We start from the raw sequence: 20,154 nt of genomic DNA on the forward strand, positions 1-20,154 counted from the left end.
CAAAATCCTAGGTACTCTGGTGGAAAGACCAAAGAAAGAGTATACAGTTGTGGCTTGAAGATTTTCCCATCTGTTAAGGAGAAACACTGTGAATTTAACATTGTATAAGAGTAACAGAAATCAACATATCCTTAAGTGCTATGTAACATATGCATCATGAAAAGAATACTGGATTAGGAAGCAGAGTACAAAGCTTTCCACTACCACTTACTAGTCATATTACCTTCAACAAGACATTTAAATGTTCTGAACAAATTTCTTTATCTCCTTAAAATAAAGAAACAATATTTAACCCACTTGGGAAGGTTGCTGTAAGAATAATAATAAATTCAAAATAACTGTAAGGAAGGTCAACATTTTTTACTGTATCCTCTTAATAATTTTTGCAATAATAATCATGTTAATATTACCTTATAATTTTATAGTGCTTTATATAATGCTAACTTGAGATTTCATAAAAAATGATGAACCATACAGATAGACTACTGATAAAATTATTATTGTGTTATATAGTCAGTGGGCATTGAGAGGATATAATAGGTAAATGGAATCAAAACTGAGAGGCTTGATTAGGGATGATTTCTTAGAGAAAATGCTATTGAGTAGGGTTTGTAGATGATGATCAATAAGATTGGCAGAAGTGGTGAAAGTCTTTTTGAATAAGAGAAACAATAAAAATATGATGAACTCTATGATGATCTAATGGAATTAGGCCTAAGATTTTTGAAATATTGTAGTTTACCAAAGTACACAAAACTTAGTATTTCTTTCTATCACCAGCCCAGTAGATTCCTGGAATTTGCCCTTTGTCCTGTTTTTAATATTTCTGGGCACTTTTGTTTTGTGATTTCCTAGAATATGATATTATGCTTTGTTTATTATTCTTTATTATCACATTATTATATATAAATATAATATTATTCCTCACCTTTTTTGGAAAATCAGTAGTTCTCAGATTTCTCTTTCTTCTACTTGTCCTGCCTGGTTTTATAAAGATATGAAATCTTCTAAGCTATGCTATTTTTTAAAAATTGCCCTTTTAAGTTTTATGCCAATTCTCCATTTTTATGTTTTCTCTGGGCCCTTTTAGTTCTCAGGCCACTTAATATTTTTTTAATGAAGATTATCTGCCATCTTTCTAAGTTGAATTACTCTTTTGAGGATTTTACATTGATCCTTATGGATGCCAAACCATCCTTTTTACTTCTTTACTGAATATCTAAACAACTCTTACATTCTAGAAGTTGGTTCATTCTTTCTTTGGGGGTATAGTTATGGTTGCAATTTTTCTTATTTTTTTCTTTCACCTTCACAGATTTTTTTCTTCACTTTCATTTATCCCATGTTATTTATTCATCCAATGGGTCTATTTTTTGGTTTTTCTCTGTTGGTTTTTTATCAGTCTCTTTCCTTTGTTTTCTATGTGATGGTTTCTTCCTCTTTTCCTTTTGTTCCCCTAAATGGTGAGTGTAGGGGAAGGGGTGTTGTTCCTTAATGGTATTTTGTCCAGCAGATGCTATTCTGACTAAATGAAGTGGAGTTGGGTTTAGTCACAACCACTCATAGTCATCTTGTCCATAATTTTATCCAGTTAACATTTTGATAGCAATAACACACAAAACAGCACACCTGAAGCTTACAGGAAATAATCAGCTACAATTAGCATTCATATCAACGCTATGTGTCAAATGAAAATAATGGTCTTAATGAAAGGCAAATATATGACCCTGGACAAACATCACACTTAATTATATGTTCCTGAAAAAAAAAACATTATATTAGATCAATATCTCAAGATGGAAAATATGGTCTAATACTGTAAATATTTATATATGACTCCATTAAAGTTCTACTCTAATGCTTCGTGGTGTTGTGGAGGTGACCCTGAGTTTTCAAAGGACATGCCAATGTAACGCAATTATTTTCAGGTTCTGCAAAGCTGGTAAAATTTTGAATTATTAGTTAAATGATGAACCGTGTGTTTGTTCATGGTCCAACCTTGTTAAAGCTCAGTAATGCTTATAAACTGAAACTTGGCTTATAGGTAATCTTTTTGCTTTGTTTTGTTTTGTCAACCAAGTAATAATAATCAACTACATATTAAGGTATGGGTTGGGGTGCTGTCCTTTGTGCTAATGGATCGTGTTCCACACTGATGAAATTAATCAGTTCAAAACTACTTGTTAAAAGTATACAATGTGCCAGACACTGTTTTAGATGGAGAGGATACAAAGATGTAAGTGCCTATCACCTGAGGGCTGCTGAGGAAGGCTGAGATACTTGGCCATTCTGGGCCCATATAAGGCACTCCAGGTCCTTCCAACTGCCATGTCCCTAGAGAAGAAAGAAGTAGAGGAAGCAGTAGCTGATGTTGGCCTACTCTGTGGCTGGCCTGGTTTTCTCTGCCCCCCAGGCATGAGGAGAAGTGGCCCATATTTCTCTGGCCACTGTATTTAATTGTAAGTGTAAAGAAAATTCTTTTCTTTCTTTTGTATTTCATTCATTTTCTTCCCTGCATTAAAAGGAGGCAGCAGGATCTAAATATGGGAAAGTATTTTCTGGAACATTTGTTGTAGGAGAAAATGAGTCATGGACAACTTGCCCAGATCCCCACCTTAAGCATTCAATTTTTTTTCTACCTGTTTATCTACCTTCTCTTCACTAGTTTTCTAATGGTTATGGTTATATCTTCTCATGACTAAGACTTAGTCTTCTTAATAGATATGTCTCCCTCCTCTGGACAAATCTATATTGCACTCCAAGTAAGGTTGGTTTGTAGGTTTTGTTTGTTTGTTTTGTCTTGTTTTGTTTCTTCTTGTGTATATGTGCACTTAAAATCCTTCTCCTCCACAACCACCAATTCTGCTGAATTTTAGATTTGGCCATGACCTTTTTGACCTGGAGCCCATTAGGCTGTGAAGGAAGTCAGGGTCCACCTGCTTTGAAAGGCTGAGGCAAAAGTCTGTGTTCTCAAAGAGTTTACAATCTCCCTAAGGAATTTGCATGCAGGCACACAGAAAATTGGTCTCACATTCAAGGTGGACACATGAGCTGAATTTTGGAATATAGAGATTCTAGAGTCAAATGAGTAAAGTGCTTTGCGCACTACAGAGCATAATATAAATGATAACTAGATAATTATGTGGAAGTGAGGAGGGAAGAAATCCTACACATGAAGAATAGCCAGCATAAAGGTATAGGAATGGGGAAATGGAGTGTCTTGTATGAGAAGTAGTAAGGAAGCTGGTTTGGCTAGACTGAAAGTGTACGAATGTGTAATAAGGCTAGATAGGTAGGTATAGTAAGGTTAAATAGGGACAACTAGGTAGTGCAGTGGGTAGACTGACCAACCTTCATGTAGGAAGACTAATTTTTGTGAGTTCAAATCTGGCCTCAGACACTTATTAGCTGTTTGACTCTTGGCTAGTACCTTAATCCTGCTTGCCTCATTTTTTTTTTCATCTGTAAAATGAGCTGGAAAAGAAAAGGGCAAACCACTCCAGTATCCTTGACAAAAAAGAAAAAGAAATAGAACAGAGGTGACAGAGAGTCAGAAATGAGTGAACAATGACAACAACAGTCAGGTTTGGACAAGACTGTGAGAAGCTTTGAATCCAAGGCCTAAAATGACAAGTCATAGATAGTAAGATATTTTATTTTTGATTAAAGTCTGATAAAATCATGTTTTCTAAAAAGTTAGAATTTAGTAAGTTGTAATGTGTTTCAATTCCAATAATATTGTATGTCTTGTATGTTACTTAGAAAATAATCCTCCTCCTTAATATACCTAATAATTTGATTCAATATTTATTTTCTTAGTTGTTAATTAGATTTAATTTAGAAGTTATTTCATTTTAAACAGTATTGACATATTTCTGTGACATTTTTATTTGTCTCTTAATGATTAGGATGTGTTCTTATGTTCTCAAGTCATTTTTTTCAACAGGTTTAAACCTTCTTTATTGTCTGATGGCATTTTTATTTTCTGAAAATCAATATTTGAAAGGAATGAAAATAGGAATCAACAAATATCCATCAATTTCTTAATTTTGCCAGTACAACTTTCTGTTGGCAAGATTCCCAAAGATACTTGACTGAGCAAATGTTATTTCCTTGATTGATACTATTTCTTCCATCATCTAATGATTTTCCCTTGCAACAATTGCATCTTGTCATGGAATCTGAATTGTCATCCCTAATTAATTCATATTAATGTCTTCCTTTGTATTCATATGTATTTCTGTAAGTTCTTAATCTGACTCAGATCTAGGATCAACATTGTAAAGAATATATCAGGCCAAAATTGAACAAATGATAAAGCAGAGACAGACAGAGACAAAGACATAAACAGTCATAAGAAATTAAAACAGCACAAGCTCTTTCTCAACAATGAGAATCCAAAGATGTGTGAGCATAATCTACTTGATATGAAGACCAAAAGATTAAGAACATCAAACACAATGTTATAGAACTGTAGTAAACAATTAAAATACTGCAAGGATTCTCCCTTGAAATACTTCATTGCCTACCAGGAACTTAATACGTTTTTGCTAAGATTTAACTCAAGAGAGATTAAGACCAGAAAGACATTCTTATATCAACATGACCAGCTAGCTGAAAAGCAAAATGCCAAATATCTAAGTTGAGTAATTTTTCATTAATAAATAAATTCACTACACCAGAAGCATAGCAGGGAGGGACAAAATAGAGTTTAAGAAAGACAAAGTAGCTACCCTCAGGAAATTTACTGTTCATTAGGAGGATTAGACACATAGTGAAATACAATACAATAAGTGCATAGGAGAGGTTCAAGCAAAATATTTGCAAATAAGGTCAAAGGAGGGAAAGATTGTTACTAATTGGGCAAGAAGACTGGTCGGGAAAGACTTTGAGGATGAAATAATATTTAGATGGGATTTTGAATGATTGCTTATTTGCCGTATTTGGTCTCATCACTTGATGGTGTTTTTGAGGACTGAACATAGTTTTAATAGAAATGTGAAAAGGAAAGTGCTATATGTAAAGAAAAATGGACCTAATGAAAAGCTAATGCTACAGTGAGATTTAGTGGGTGGAATAAAGAGAAAAGGTAAATAGAAGAAAAAATTGAAAACGAAGCCAGAGCATGGAAGGTAGATGATATTGTTACTTTTTCTCTAAGTTCATCGGGAAGATAGTTGGGAGGTGTGTTTAGGCTGATGTATGTAGATCATATACAACTTTTGGTACGGGATTGGTAAGAAGAAAAGTGACAGCAAGGCTATTCTTTCTATGCCCCAAATTTTCTTTTTTTTTAATTGTACCCCAAATTTTCATCTGTATTCTTAACAAGACTCCCTCCATGCACATATATTCTAAGCATTTCAAACTCAGCATCTCAGAGTATTGGCAAAAAATACTGCCTAACAGTTCTCTATCATAGGTCCTCTTTTGAACATTGGAAAGAAGATGCATTTTTAGTAATTAGGAAGAAAATAAGGGAATTAAGGGGAATTTTAACTAAAAGAAAATGCAAAGTAGCATTTAACAAAATGTTTATTATCTCCATTAGACACAAGTACTTTGTATTAGGAATTAAGCTTTAATTTTTTTAACATTAATACACACAAATATTCACATATCCCAAGCAGACATGAAAAACTATATAGAAGGCAGATAAACAGTGTTAAGGTTTACAAGAGAGAAAATATAGGTATATAAAAAATTGGAGACAAGTATAGGGTGCAGACTGCAGAGGAAGAAGTAAAATTTCATCATAATTAAGTAGCACTTTAAGATTAACATGTTCTTTCCTTATGTCAACTTAATTAACTATGCCCAAATTTCAGATGAGAAAGCTGAAGATCAGAGATGTTAAGTGACTTACACAAAGTCACATAACTAGAAAGTGTCTTAAGCAGAATACTGAACAGAAAAATAGAGATTCTAAATTTGGAATCTGATTATTTCTCACTTTGCAGTGAGGGAAGAAACCATGGAGCTGCTGCATCTCAGTCTTTTCCTATGAAATGAAGATTGCCAGTGTCATCATTCAGTAGTTGTTTGTAGTTCCACAGCTATTGGCTGTACTCTGTTAAAGCTCTCCTATGTTGATGTCTTCTGAGTATCTGGAACTTCAGCTGGCCCTGGAGAGTTTTAAGCAATTGTAATGGGTTAAAGCCCTTCTGGAAGAATAAATGAGATCTTAGTGCCACATTCAGGATTCAGAGAAGGAAACTGAACACATGAGGATTAATCAGCAAGGAAAGCTAATCATCCACAAGAACTCAATCAGCATTAGAAATCTAATTTGCAATTTCAGCCTATTACCAATTCCAGCCCATTTCTCATACTCTTTCTTCCATTTCCCATTGCTTATAGCATACTATGAGTCCAAGCAAGAGAAAATGGCTTACAATAATTATTCTTATGAAGAGACAAGTATCAAATTTATTAAGCTGGTTTCTTAAAAACTATTAGACATATGGTAGAGTTAGAAGATTTGCATTCAAATTCTGGCATTTTCAATGTAATAGTCTGGTCCCTCAGGAAAATTATAACTTTCTCAGTTGTTTTGCTTATTTGTTTTTAATACACAAAATTGAAATAATCATAGTTATACTACTGATCTCATAAACTTGCTCTGAGAATTTCGGAGTAGGACAGTGGAAAGGAGTTTAAAGGCCATCTAATAAAACCCTACCTATTCGTGAATTCCTTCTACAACATCTCCACAAAAGAATATGGGTCCTCTGAGGCTAATGGAGGAGGTAGCCCACTACCACCAACAGTTAGCATGTTCGTGGTGGCATCAGGTTTATTTGGCTTATGCAATAGCCACTGCAGTTGTCTAGTTCTGTCTTCTTCCATATCCAATCTCTTCTTCCATATTACAAAGCTTCAGGCTAAATGTCCTTGGTTCCTTCAATTTATCTTCATATGGCATTGTCTCTAATCCACTGACCCTTCTTATTGCCTTGTAACAACCCATCTCCCCAAAGCAAATCAAGTAAACTACTTCAAATTCTGTAGAAGTACCATTAGAAACAATTCTCATTCACTAAAACTTCCAGTTTTCTTGCTTTCCCTTCCCTAGTGATTCTCCTTTTCTTCCTTTAATGGCTATGTTTTCTGATTCTTTTACTCTGACTTCTCTTATTCTTTGCTGATCAGTATCCCTTGTAACATGCAAAAATCAGAAATTCTAGCTCATTGCTTAAAGTCTTCTTAAAACTATGCTTTTCCAATGCCAATATTTCTAAGTTCTTCACTATTATGATTTGTTTTTTAATTCCCCTGAGTAATGTATTCTGGTTTTCCTAGCCTCAACCAAAGGTTTAAACTGCTTTTAACCCTTATTTATACAGTAAAAGACATTTTTAATGACTCCATTTATCTGAGCTACTCCCCCCGCTCACACGCACAGATTTTCAATCTTGTAGAATGTTTGAGAACAAAAGACATATTTTTTCCAATTGGGTTTATATGTAAACACTTCTCAGATTTAGTTTTTTTAATTTATTTTCTCATATCTTTATACTAAATAAAATTATTTGACAGTTGAAGAAATTTTAGCTCAGATAAGTTAACAAAACTTCCCAGAGTCAAAGCAGTTAAAATTTTTTGATACTTGCTCCTGTGTTATTCACCTGACCTACATCTACTTTATTCACTCATATGCTTCCTAGGACATATGTTCTAAGTCTTTGACTAATTGTGGCCAGAGCAGGAGTTCTGGACAGAAAAACATAAATCATTTTGTATTCCAGTCTTCACCCAGATAAATAGGTTTCCTTTCTGGTTTTGATTTAATACTCCTAAATATGTTTGGCTTTAGGTCAAAAATGAACATTTATAAAAAGCTTATTATGTACATAACAGTGAATCTCTCTCTGTCTCTGCCTCTCTCTGTCTCTTTATCTCCCCCTCCCTCTCTCTTCCTCTCTCTCTCTGTTTTTCTTTCACTCTCTGTCTCTTTCTCTCTCATCTCTCTTTCATTTTAATCTCTATTCGTTGACTAGGGAATTTCCAATTTAAAAAAAACTGAACATTAGTTGAATAATATGTGTGGTTATGCTAGTAAATCATTTAATTTCAATATGCATCAGTTGCCTCATTTAAAATAAGATGTTTTACTATATAACATTTATGGCCTCTACCAATTCTAAATGTATGACTCCATGATTCTTCTAGAAGTAAAATAATGTGATATTTAAATGTTATTCTATTTATTAAATGAGCTAATAATTTAATTTTAAAAGAAGCAAAGTATTTTCTTTGTACTAAGGAAGACTGAAATATGATTTTAATCAAGGAAGACAGGTGGCATAGTGGATAGAGTGCTTCTTGTGTAGTCAGGAAGACTTGAGTTCAAATTATGGCTCAGATTTTTATAGCTAGATGATCCTGAGCAAGTCATTAGCCTCTATCTCAGTTTCCTCAGCTATAAAGTGAGGATAATAATAACATCTACCTTCCAGAAATGTGAGAACCAAATTAGATAATATTTGTACGGCAATGAGTATAGTGCCTGGTACATAGTAGGTCTTTAATAAATTCTTGTTTCCTTCCTTCTAAAAACAAATTATGCTTGACTACTATTTTAACAACTAGTATTTCCTTAATGTTAAGCAGAAAAATAGCATTTTGTAAAAGTTACTTTTAAGCTCCTTATACAGCAATTTTCTTTATTATCCAATATTAGTAATTAAATCATATCCCTTATGAAGAAAAAAGAAAGAGAAAAATGAAAATATTATTACAAATGTTTTAAAATTCAGTAATTTGTAAACCTTTGTAAATATGTATATATGTACATGTATATGCATGTGTATATGTGTGTGTGCATACATATATATATATACATGTATACATACATATATACATATATATAATTTCAGTGAGTTCGTTATAAGTACACACATAGGAAAAAGAGAAAGAAAGAGCGAGTGAGAGAGAAACAATGGATTGTAATACTTTAGTTTCTGTCAACACAAATTAAATTCAATAGCAACATAATATTTTTTTCCTTAATGTAGAAGCCATGCATATATCAACATTCCTAAAAACATATAGGCAGTTTCTTCTATGTGGGTACTCCTTTCGCTCATTTAGGTCCTAAATTGTTTATATTTTAGTAGATTAACTCTTGTGTTGCTGTGACCAAAGAGGGAGGAGAGGAAGAAGCGAAAAGATGCAACCCTTGGTGGCCACCTAGATGACATAAAATGTATCTAGACTGATCATCAGATGACTAGCCTGTCAGCTTGTCTACATTCAAAACTTTTTCAGCTTTGAATGACCACCAAAGTTTGTGCATCATTAGCAATTAATCAACAAGTATTTATTTAACACCTTCTATTTGCTAGGTAGTATGTTAGACACTGGGGAATGGACAATTATGAATGGAAAGTCAACCCCTACATCAAACTGAAATACCATGAGATTTTATCTGAGTACTCTCAACCAAAAATAGATTTTTCTTCCAGAATAATTGGAATTAAATCCAGGAAAGAAAAGGTTGTATTTTAGTTTTTGTTTTTGTTTTTGTTTTTGTTTTGTATCAAGGAATTATGTGATTGTAGAAAGAGTTTTGGATTAGAATTAGGAAGGAACTATTTTAAAATACTGCCCCGATCCGTACTAGCTGTTAGACCATGAATAAGTTTCAGTTTTTATTTAGTAAAAATAATAAATACCTGCAATAAGGTGACTAAAATTTCCCCAAAAGTGCTGTAGCAAATATATTAGCCAAATAGAAAGACATGGAGAGCTATCCCTAGAAAAGATGATCCTGAGTTAGGATACAATTTAATCTGTGAAATATGACAAAGGATTATGATCAAGTATAAGTGATTTCATCTAACAAAGAAGAGGAGAAAATGAAGAATAGAATGTAAAAGCAGTCGAAGGAAAGTCTGGCAAGATATCCATTTAAACAAAGTAATACAAAGTAAGTAATCCAAACAAAGTAAACAAAATTAAAGAATGAAAGCAGGAGAAAAAAGCAGAAAAGATAAAAACAGAAGAAAAATGGGAAAGATTTGCAGCAAGTATTATAATATAGTTTTCTTCATTACAGAGAGTGAAACTACCTCATATAGGCCCTATCATTGCAATCTCTTACAGAATGCTTACAGGGTATGTAGAGTAAAGAATAAAAATAGGGAAAACAGCTGGAGAGAAAGAAGAGATTGAAGCAAGAGAATACAATTGTTAGGGTATTAAGGGACCCCCTCCAAAGAATGAAAAGATTCCAGAGGTGTAGAAAAAATATAGGACTTTATTGACACACACACAAAGAGTAACTATGAGAATGTCAATTACCGTTAACCTTATCTGCTTTCATTATCATCTATACAAAAATCTATATGAAAATAATCTCTTCATAAATTGAGTGTATCTTAGATGAGGGTGTTGAAAGGGAACAATTGGACTTTCCCTCATTCCAATCAACAAGGGACCACCTATTTATCATCTTGTTATTGACTGAAAGATGTAAAGCAATATTTCTCAAACTATGGATTGGAAATCAACAGAGGTTCCCAAAACCCTTTCAAGGAATCCATGAGGTCAAAACTATTTTCAAATTAATGTTAAGATGTTATTTTCATATTAAAATATTGCTCTCTTTTCCAACTCTTTTCCAACTCCCATGTGTGGGACCACATTTTCTTCATAGACTTGTACCAAAGTAATATTTCCCAAAAGAATGAATGAAAAAGCACTTATAAGAATCCAGTTCTCTTCTATTAAGCAAGACATTCAAGATTATAAAAATTAAAAGATAAAAAAGTGAAAAAACACCAGTGTCTCACTAATTTTCTTTTGCTTTAGAACTATAATTATTTTTCATTAAAATGGTATTTTATGTAACAGGTGATGGATTCATTTTTAAATGAAATAATAAATATTTGAAATATCAGTTTTAATTTCTAGTAAGGTAAATGTTTTTAGATATAAGCAAGATCTTTTGGGGGTCCTCAATAATTGAAAATTAGACAAGGGGTCTTGAGACCAAAACTAAGTTGAGGACAACTGATCAAAATAATATAAGATCCCCTTGTTCTCATTGTTTGTTGCTTATGTATTATCAATTTCAAAGCAGAACAAAATGTTTCCTTACAGTTACCTTTACAGCAAGGTGTCTCCCATCTATAAGTCAAAACTATTCAAGAGTCCTTGAAAAATATAACAAAAATTATCCCTTTCAGGCACTTGCTGATGACAAACACCTGGCAAAGCATAAAACAAGGAGGTTTTTATACATGTCACTAGATTTCTGAAGCAGAGTCCAGATTAAAAAGAGATTACTTATTGTTGGTTAGGTCTTCCATATATTCTTGTTTGTAGGTGACTTTTTGATTACATCAAAATCTACTGTAGCTAATCATGGAAGAGATCTGGAATCACTCAAAAAAAGAGTTTGGCCTGAGGGGCAGAGCTAAGATGATGGAGCAAAAAAGTAGGGACTCGCTTGAGCTCTCCCCCCAAACCCCTCCAAATACCTGTAAAAAATTAGTCTAAACAAATTTCAGACCTGCAGAACTCACAAAATGACAGAGTGAAACAAATTTCCAGCCCAAGACAACCTGGAAGGTCAATATGAAGCATCTATCACACTGGGCTGGGAGCAAAGCAAAATGCAGTCCAGCATGGGCTTTGCCAGCACAGACAGGGTCTGAGCAGGCCTCAGGGGACTGAATCACTGGCAGCTGTGGCAGTTTCCAGATCTCTCAACCCAGAAATGCCAAAGACAATATAGAAGGTCAATAGAAAAACTCTGTGGGACCTGGTCTGGCTGGGGTCTAGCCCCAGCCTTAGGGTGAAGGAGGAAGCAGCACTGGGGGCAGAGCAGTGGTGGTGAGGGCAGCAGTGGTAGTAGTTATTTTCAGAGTCCTGAGCCCACAGACAGTGAAGGATTCAATGGCTGATACAAAACACCTGAAGCCTGGGACAGTACACCCACTCCCACCCCCACCAGAATCAGAGTCCTACCTTGACAAAGAGTTAGAAAGTCAAGTATCTGGCTGGGAACATGAGCAAACAGCATAAAAAACATTTAGACTGTAGAATCTTACTTTGGTGACAAATAATATCAAAATGTACAACCAGAAGAAGATAGCAAAATCAAAGCTCCTAGATCAAAAGCCTCCAAGAAAAGTAGGAATTGGTTGCAGGAATGGAAGAGCCCAAAATGGATTTCAAAAACCAAGTAAGAGAAGTAGAAGAAAAATTAGAAAGAGAAATGAGAGTGGTGCAAAAAAAAAAAATCATGAAAAACTGATCAACTGCTTGCTGAAGGAGATTCCTAAAAAACTGAAAAAAATAACACCTTAAAAAATAGACTAACCCAAATGACGAAAGAGATTCAAAAATCCAATGGGGAGAAGAGTGCCTTAAAAAGCAGAATTGGCCAAATGGAAAAGGAGCTCTAAAAGTTCACTGAAGAAAATAATTCCTTAAAAATTAGAATGGAACAAATGGAAGTTAATGACTCTATGAGAAATCAAGAAATTATAAAACAAAACCAAAATAATAAAAAAATAGAAGACAAGGCAGAATATCTCATTGGAAAAACCACTGACTTGGGAAATAGATCCAGGAGAGATAATTTAAAAATTATTGGACTACCTGGAAACCATGATCAAAAAAGTCTACACATCATCTTTCAAGAAATTATCAAGGAAGACTACCCTGATATTCTAGAACCAGAGGGTAAAATAGAAATTGAAAGACTCCACCAATTGCCTCTTGAAAGAGATACCAAAAGAAAAACTCCCAGCAATGTTGTAGCCAAATTCCAGAGCTCCTAGGTCAAGGAGAATATATTGCAAGCAGTGAGAAAGAAGCAATTTAAGTATTTTACACAGTCAGGGTAACACAAGAACTAGCAGCTTCTACATTAAGGGACTGAAGGGCTTGGAATATGATATTCAAATCAGAGGAGCTAGGATTAAAACCAAGGATCACCAACTCAGCAAAACTGAGTAAAATACTTTGGGGGAGGAAATGGAATTTCAGTGAAATAGAGGACTTTCAAGCATTCTTTCTGAAAAGACCAGAGCGGAATAGAAACTTTGAATTTCAGATACAAGAATCAAGAGAAGTTTGAAAAGATAAACAGAAAAGAGAAATCATAAGGGACTTATTAAAGTTGAACTGTTTACATACCTATGTAGAAAGATGATATTTGTAACTTATGAGACCTTGTTTACTATTAGAATAGTTGGAGGAAATTAGATAGATAGATAGATAGATAGATAGATAGATAGATAGATAGATAGATAGATAGATAAGTAGGTAGGTAGGTAGATAGGTAGATAGCACAGGGTGAGTCAAATATGAAGAGATGATACCTAAAAAAATAAAATTAAAGGGTGAAGGAGGAATAAATATACTGGGAGCAGAAAGCGAGAAATAGAAAGGGTAAATTATCTCACATGAAAGAGGCAAGAAAAAGGTTTCATGATGGAGGTGAAGAGAGGGGAGGTGAGAGGGAATGATTGAACCTTATTCTCATAAGATTTGGCTTAAGGAGGTAATAACATACACAACTGGATATCCTACCATATAGGAAAGTAAGGGGGAAGGGAATAAGGGGGGAGGGGATGATAGAAGGGAGGGAAAATTGGGGAAGGAGATAGTCAGAAGCAAACACTTTAGAAAATGGAGAGAGCCAAAGTTGAAAATAGAATAAGTGGGGAGAGGGGGTTAGGATGGAGGGAAATATAATCTTTCACAATGTGACTATTATGGATATGTTTAGTATGACTACATATGTATAACCTATATTGAATTTCTTGCCTTCTCAGTGAGGGTGGGTGGGGAAGGAAGAAGAAAGAGAATTTTCAACTCAAAGTTTTAAAAACAAATAAAAATTGTTTTTACATGCAACTGGGAAATAAGATATACAGGCAATGGGGTATAGAAATCTATATTGCCCTACAAGAAAGTAAGGGGGAAGGGAATAAGGGGTAGAGTGATAAAAAGGAGGGCAGACCTGGGGAAGAGGCAATCACAATGAATGCTATGTGGGGTGGGGGAAGGGAAGAGATGGGGAGAAAATCTGGAACTCAAAATCTTGTGGAAATGAATGTTGAAAACTAAAAATAAACACATTAATATTTTTTTTAAAAAAGAGTTTAACTTGCCTACCTACACAGGAAAGACCAAATGGATAAGTCATATTTACCGCAAAGATTTCAACAAGCACTTGACTAGATGTCATATAAAACTTGTCCAACAGTATGTCTATTTGCCACAGATAATACAGATGGACAATCTAGGAAAGAGAAGAAAAGGAGGAGGAGAGCAGCAAAGGTTGCTTTCAGGAATTTGCAAGATAATTTTACTGACACTAAGATTCCCATAATAATAAAAGCCTATTTTTTCCACATAGATATATTACCATTTCTGCTACATAGCAATGAGATATGAAACATGACTGTCTTCAAAAATGAGTATTACACAGAGGGCAATGGAAATGTCCGTGGTGGATGTAAGAAGAATGTGTCATATGACAAATAAGGAATTCTGAAGAAACTCAGGAGTAAAAGATGTCATTAAGCAATTCCATGACAAAAAGAGGCAGACTGGTTATGTAGCAAAAGCAGAGGATGACTGGTGGGTGCATATAGTGCTGTCATGATACCCTGGTAATATTAGGAGAAAGTGAGAAAAGACCCTAGTATTTTGAGTGGACAGCATGTAGTTAACTTTGGTGGGAGGCTGCGCAAGTGTTGACACAGGAGGGACAGACATACATGGGTTATTATCTGCTTTGTTGGAATGGGCAAATTGATGAGGTCGAAGATTCTTTTGAATATGTGTGCATAACTATATTTGTATATAAGTGCCTGAAATACTTAACTTCAAAATGTTGCTGCAAAAATCAAACAAAATAATGTATTTTTCACAAAATGCTATATTAGTATCATTTATTATTATTTTACTACACAGTCTTTGTAAGACATCCATAGTGATACATACAATAAACTGTCCTTATTTAGTTCTTATCTTGTCTTCCAGGATATTTATTTGTGTTTCTGTCACATGTAGATACTTCATTATGTACAAGTTAACTTTAAATTACCTAGTCATTGAGATAGATATCCTGGAAAATAAAATAGGATCAGGGTTAACTGAAAACAACACATATTTATCTCTATAGAAGTCTTTGTAAAGGTGTTATAGTTAAAATAATAATAGCTGGAATTTACATAGTCTTTTACAGAAATTAGATTATCTTCCTGGATCCTCATAAAAATCCAAGGAGGCAAGTGCTTCAGGTGTTATCATCCTCATTTTATATATGAAGAAACCTTGATGCCTTGCTATGTTACAAAAATATACCTCTTTAATTTTTTTTCATTTCTAATTTAAGACTCTGGACATTATTTTATCTTGTCATATTGACAAGATTCCCTATGAACCAACCCTAGAATTTAGTAAACATACACAGACTAACTAGGTGACTGATGATAATGCTTACTTATATCTACTTCCTCATATTGTTTTCTTATCAAATAAACTTTCTTGGTTCTAGTTTGTAAAAATAACTATTCACCTGAGAGTTCTTTTAGCTTTTGCATTTGTCTTCATTTATCAAAACTATTAATGCAGTGGTTGCTATGACCTCTTTTAGAAAATTATTATGTTAGATAATAACCCAGGAATAAAGTTGCAGAGCCTTGGAGATCTACATTTGTAGAGGAAGTTTCCTCATTGAGAGTTTGCTATGCTAGTGAAATTGCAGGTCTGGTGATTTTTCTTTTTAAAGCAGATGAGAAAAAAAGAAGGACTTTTAGAGGTTAAATGACTTTAATGTATCTAAGTCTAAATGTCGAACACTGATCTTCTGATTCCAAATTCAGTGTTCTGTCTACCACCTCATGCTGTCTCTTATTTTTTTTAAATGGATATTATAGTCAACAGCTGAGTGTCAACAGCTTAAAACTAGGAAAATTAGTCATTTGAATGAATTCTTATGATAGAACCACCTTCTAGTGAATAAGCACTAAAATGGGGTCCATTGGTTTCTTGTAATATATAAGAAATGACAATCCTATAGTTGAGGTTCTCCTGTACCTTCCCATGATGTAATGGATAAAATTATCAGAACCAGCTTATTATCTGTGCAGGATATATTTTGTCCTTAGTACTGAAAGAGAAAGAGTTTTTGTTCACCTGGACACCCCAGGGTCCAATAACCTCTTCTCTGTGAACAGAGGCAAACACTTTAGCAAAAGCAGTTCTTTACTAAAATGTAACTGATAGTTCTATCATCTTCTGTGGTCAAAATGTTCCTTGGTATCTTATAAAGAACAAGGGAAATTAAGCTTTTCTGAAAATAATACAAATGCTGTATTTGGAAAAGAGCCAGGCAATTATGTACTTGGGAACATTTTCTTTTATCCAGTATTATACCTTTGTCTAATTAAATGTGATGCTTTCTCATGTGCACATAGAAATTTGTCTTTCCCATATCAAAAACTGAAACTTGTAGTTGTTATATATTTGAACCCCAAACCTAATAAATAAGACATACCTTTCAATAAGTATAATGAATGCAACTTTAAAGATGTAGTTCAGAAAGCAAAGTAAAATATGTCTAAATGTTAGAGGATAAATGAATATTTTATTCAGAACATGATCGTAATAATAATTCCCATCTCTTTGTCTCTTTACAATTATGAATCATTTGGTCCTTGTAGCTGTATTGCAAATATTATCAATATTGGATAGATGACATGGGATAGTGTGGTTGCTATTGTTGCTGTTTTTGTTTCGATTTTTTTATTTGTTTTCTCACCAAAATTAAACCAAACCTTCCTTAGGTTCTTCAATTGATCTTCTAACAGCATAATTTCCAGTCCTGTCTGAGTCACACCACTCTGGAAATGTTACAACTAATCAATGTCCTTCTTAAAACAGAGATTCCCAGATCAGTTTGCTCTTCTTTCCTCTTGCTGCCAGATGAAACCTTCAGGCGCCTGCTCTTTCTGCCTCGATGTCTGAGGAAATACAGACCTAGGACCAACCAATGGAGAAGGAAGTGCAGATTTTGCCTTTCAGACAGAAATTCCTTAGTTGATGTCTTGAATTATTAATATACTCTACTCTAATAAAGAGATCTTTCTGAGACGACTAATTTCAAACTCCTCTGATGGCCTGGACAAAATCACATAAGATAGTCCTGATAGATCCAAGTAAGCTAAACTCTGGGAAAGAACTAAACATTAGCATTATTCCCTAGAAAGATTACCATTGTGTATACTTGTATTGGAATGACCAAAGCTGATCTAATCAACAGTCTTGGTACAATAGCAAATTCTGGAACCAAAGCATTTATGGAAGCATAAAATTGCTTTTCAGATTGGTGCAGCTATCTCTATGATTTGTCAGTTTGAGGTTGGCTTTTATTCTGCCTATCTGGTTGCTGAAAAAGTGACCATGATCACTTAATATAATGATGATGAACAAGTTTGCCTGCTAGTCTTCAGCAGGAGGGTCATTCACCTCTTAGGACTGATGTAGATGAACCTATGGATCATGGAACAAAGGTAATACTGCATCTTAAAGGGCATGAAACTGAGTACTTGGAGGAAAGAAGAATGAAGGAAATTGTGAAGAAACTCTCAATTTATTGATTAATCCAATTGTTCTTTTTGTGGAAAAAAACAGGATAAAGAAGCCAATAATTATGAAGTAGAGGAAAAAGAAGAGAAATAGGAGAAGGAAAGAGAAGAAAAGGAGTCTGAGGACAAAGCCAGAGACTAAAAAAATATTGACTCCAATGAAGAAGAAAAGGAATATGGTGACAAGAAAAAGATTAATGAAAAATATATTGATCAAGAAGAGCTTACCAAAACAAAGCAAATTTGAACCAGAAATCTTGATGATATTACTAATAAAGAATGCAGTGAATTCTATAAAAACATGACAAATGATTAGGAAAATCATTTAGCTGTGAAACACTGAATTCTGAGCCCTTCTCTTTGTTCCAAGAGATGCCCCCTTTGACCTATTTGAAAACAGAAAAAGAATGACATCAAATTGTATGTGTTGGGTTTTCTTCATGACTAATTGTGCAGAATTGATCCCTGAATATCCAAATTTCATCAGAGTTGTGGCAAATTCTGAAATCTTGCTCTAAATATTTCATGTAAAATGTTAAAGTTAAGCCAGATTCTGAAAGTGATTAAGTGATTAGGAACAAAATGGTCACAAAGTACTTGAAACTCTTTGTTGAACTGGCAAAGGATAAAGAGAATCACAAAAAGTTTTATGAGTAGTTTTCCAAAAATATTATGCTTGGAATACATGAAGAATACCAGAACCAAAAGAAATTTTCACAATTGCTGAGATACTTTGTTTCTACTTCTGGTGATGATATTGTTTCTCTTAAGGACTATTACAAGAGGATGAAGGAGAATCAAAAACAGATCTAGCATATATTGGTGAAACCAAGGACCAAGTGACTAATTCAACTTTTGTTCAGCATTTTTGGAAGCATGGTTTAGAAGTAATATATATGATTGAACCTACTGATGAGTATAGTGTGCAACAGCTAAAGGAATTTAAGAGTAAGACTTTAGTATCTGCAACCAAAGAGGGTATGAAATTTCCACAAGATGAAGATTAAAAGAACAGAAAAAGGAGGAAAAAATCTTTGCAAAATTATGAAAGCTATGCTAGAAAAGAAAGTTGAAAAGGTAGTTGTATCAAACAGATTGGTTATGTTCTTATATGGCTAGACAGCAAACAGAAAGAATAGTGAAGGCTGGGGCACAAGACAACTCAACATTGTGCTACACGACTGCAAAGAAACACTTGGAGATAAACCCTGACCATTCTATTATTGAAATTCCATGGCAAAAGGCAGAGGCTGACAAGAATGATGAATCAGTGAAAGATCTGGTTATCATACTGCATGAAACTGCACTGCTGTCACTTGGGTTCAAATAGAAAGATCCTCAGACACATGGCAATCCGATGTACAGGATGATCAAACTTGGTTTTGGAATTGATGGAGATGACTCAACTAGTAAAGAAATCAATGCAGCCATAACTGTGGAAATGCCACCTCTTGAAGAAAATGATAATACATTACACGTGGAAAAAGTAGACATGCATTCCAATACATGGAATTATATAGTATGTTTCCTAGACTAGTCTGAGTAAGTTATTTTGTATATGGTGTTGAGAAAATACTTGATGTCTTCATTCCCTCTTATGTATATTTTCAGATGTTTTATTTTTATTAAATCACTTAAAATTTACATACATACAAACACACATATATTATGTGTATGTATATATAATATGTATATATATATATATATATATATATATATATATATATATATATATATATACAGACATACACACACATATGGCGTGAACATGCTGTTTAAGGAGAAGTTTAGGTTTCTTTTCCCTTCTAAGTATCAACAATACTGTGATACCTTAGACATTCCAGCAAGAACTAGTAATCATTGTAGTTTACTTTGGTTTTATTTGAGGGAGGGAGAAATAATATCCAAATACTGTAATCTACTGTTAGCTCACTAACATTCTTATAGTCTGATAACAGTATGTAGCTATCAAAAAGCTAAATAATGGAACTGAATTACTCCTTGGTCTCTAAAATACTGTGTTTGGAGGTATCTTAAAATGTTTATACAATTGTATTTTTATATACTTAAAAGAATTGAGTCCCATTATATTTCATCCATTTTTGCTTATGTAAGTACTGAAGTCTAGGAAAATAAAAGTGTTAACACTAAAGAAAAAAAAGGAACAGAGATCCTAGAACCAAACTCAAGTTGTGCTCTGATCTGGCCAGAGCAAAGACTCATTTTCCCTCTAGTGGACACTTTAACATTTTAGACCTCTGACCCTATCAACATGCAGATTGCAACTCAGCTACACCATTTCTTCCCTCCAAATTTATAAATTTAAAGTTAACTATACCTTTATAATCCTCTGCCACTTTTCTAATTCTTCATATGAATGCTCCCTCCACAGGGGAGCTTCTGAATGTACTGTGATTCTTTCTCTAGAATCTTTTGAAATTATATGGCTGCCAACAGAGCAGATAGGCTGCCTGCCCATCCCTGCTTTTTCTGGTCATCTATTTTTCCAATCATATTCCTTACAGTAAGAGGTTAC

The 20,154-nt window shown here is 33.9% G+C and overlaps 1 protein-coding gene and 1 pseudogene across 3 annotated transcripts in view; both read left to right on the forward strand.

Annotated features, from left to right (window-relative positions):
* Nucleotides 1-20,154, forward strand: part of CSMD3 (CUB and Sushi multiple domains 3) — a 1,632,969-nt gene that overhangs the window by 167,909 nt on the left and 1,444,906 nt on the right. The gene's annotated exons all lie outside the window — the stretch shown is intronic.
* LOC140498256 (heat shock protein HSP 90-alpha pseudogene) lies at nucleotides 16,991-19,207 on the forward strand (annotated as a pseudogene).

Source organism: Notamacropus eugenii, chromosome 4 (assembly GCF_028372415.1).
Source record: "Notamacropus eugenii isolate mMacEug1 chromosome 4, mMacEug1.pri_v2, whole genome shotgun sequence".
NCBI classification, from domain to species: domain Eukaryota; kingdom Metazoa; phylum Chordata; class Mammalia; order Diprotodontia; family Macropodidae; genus Notamacropus; species Notamacropus eugenii.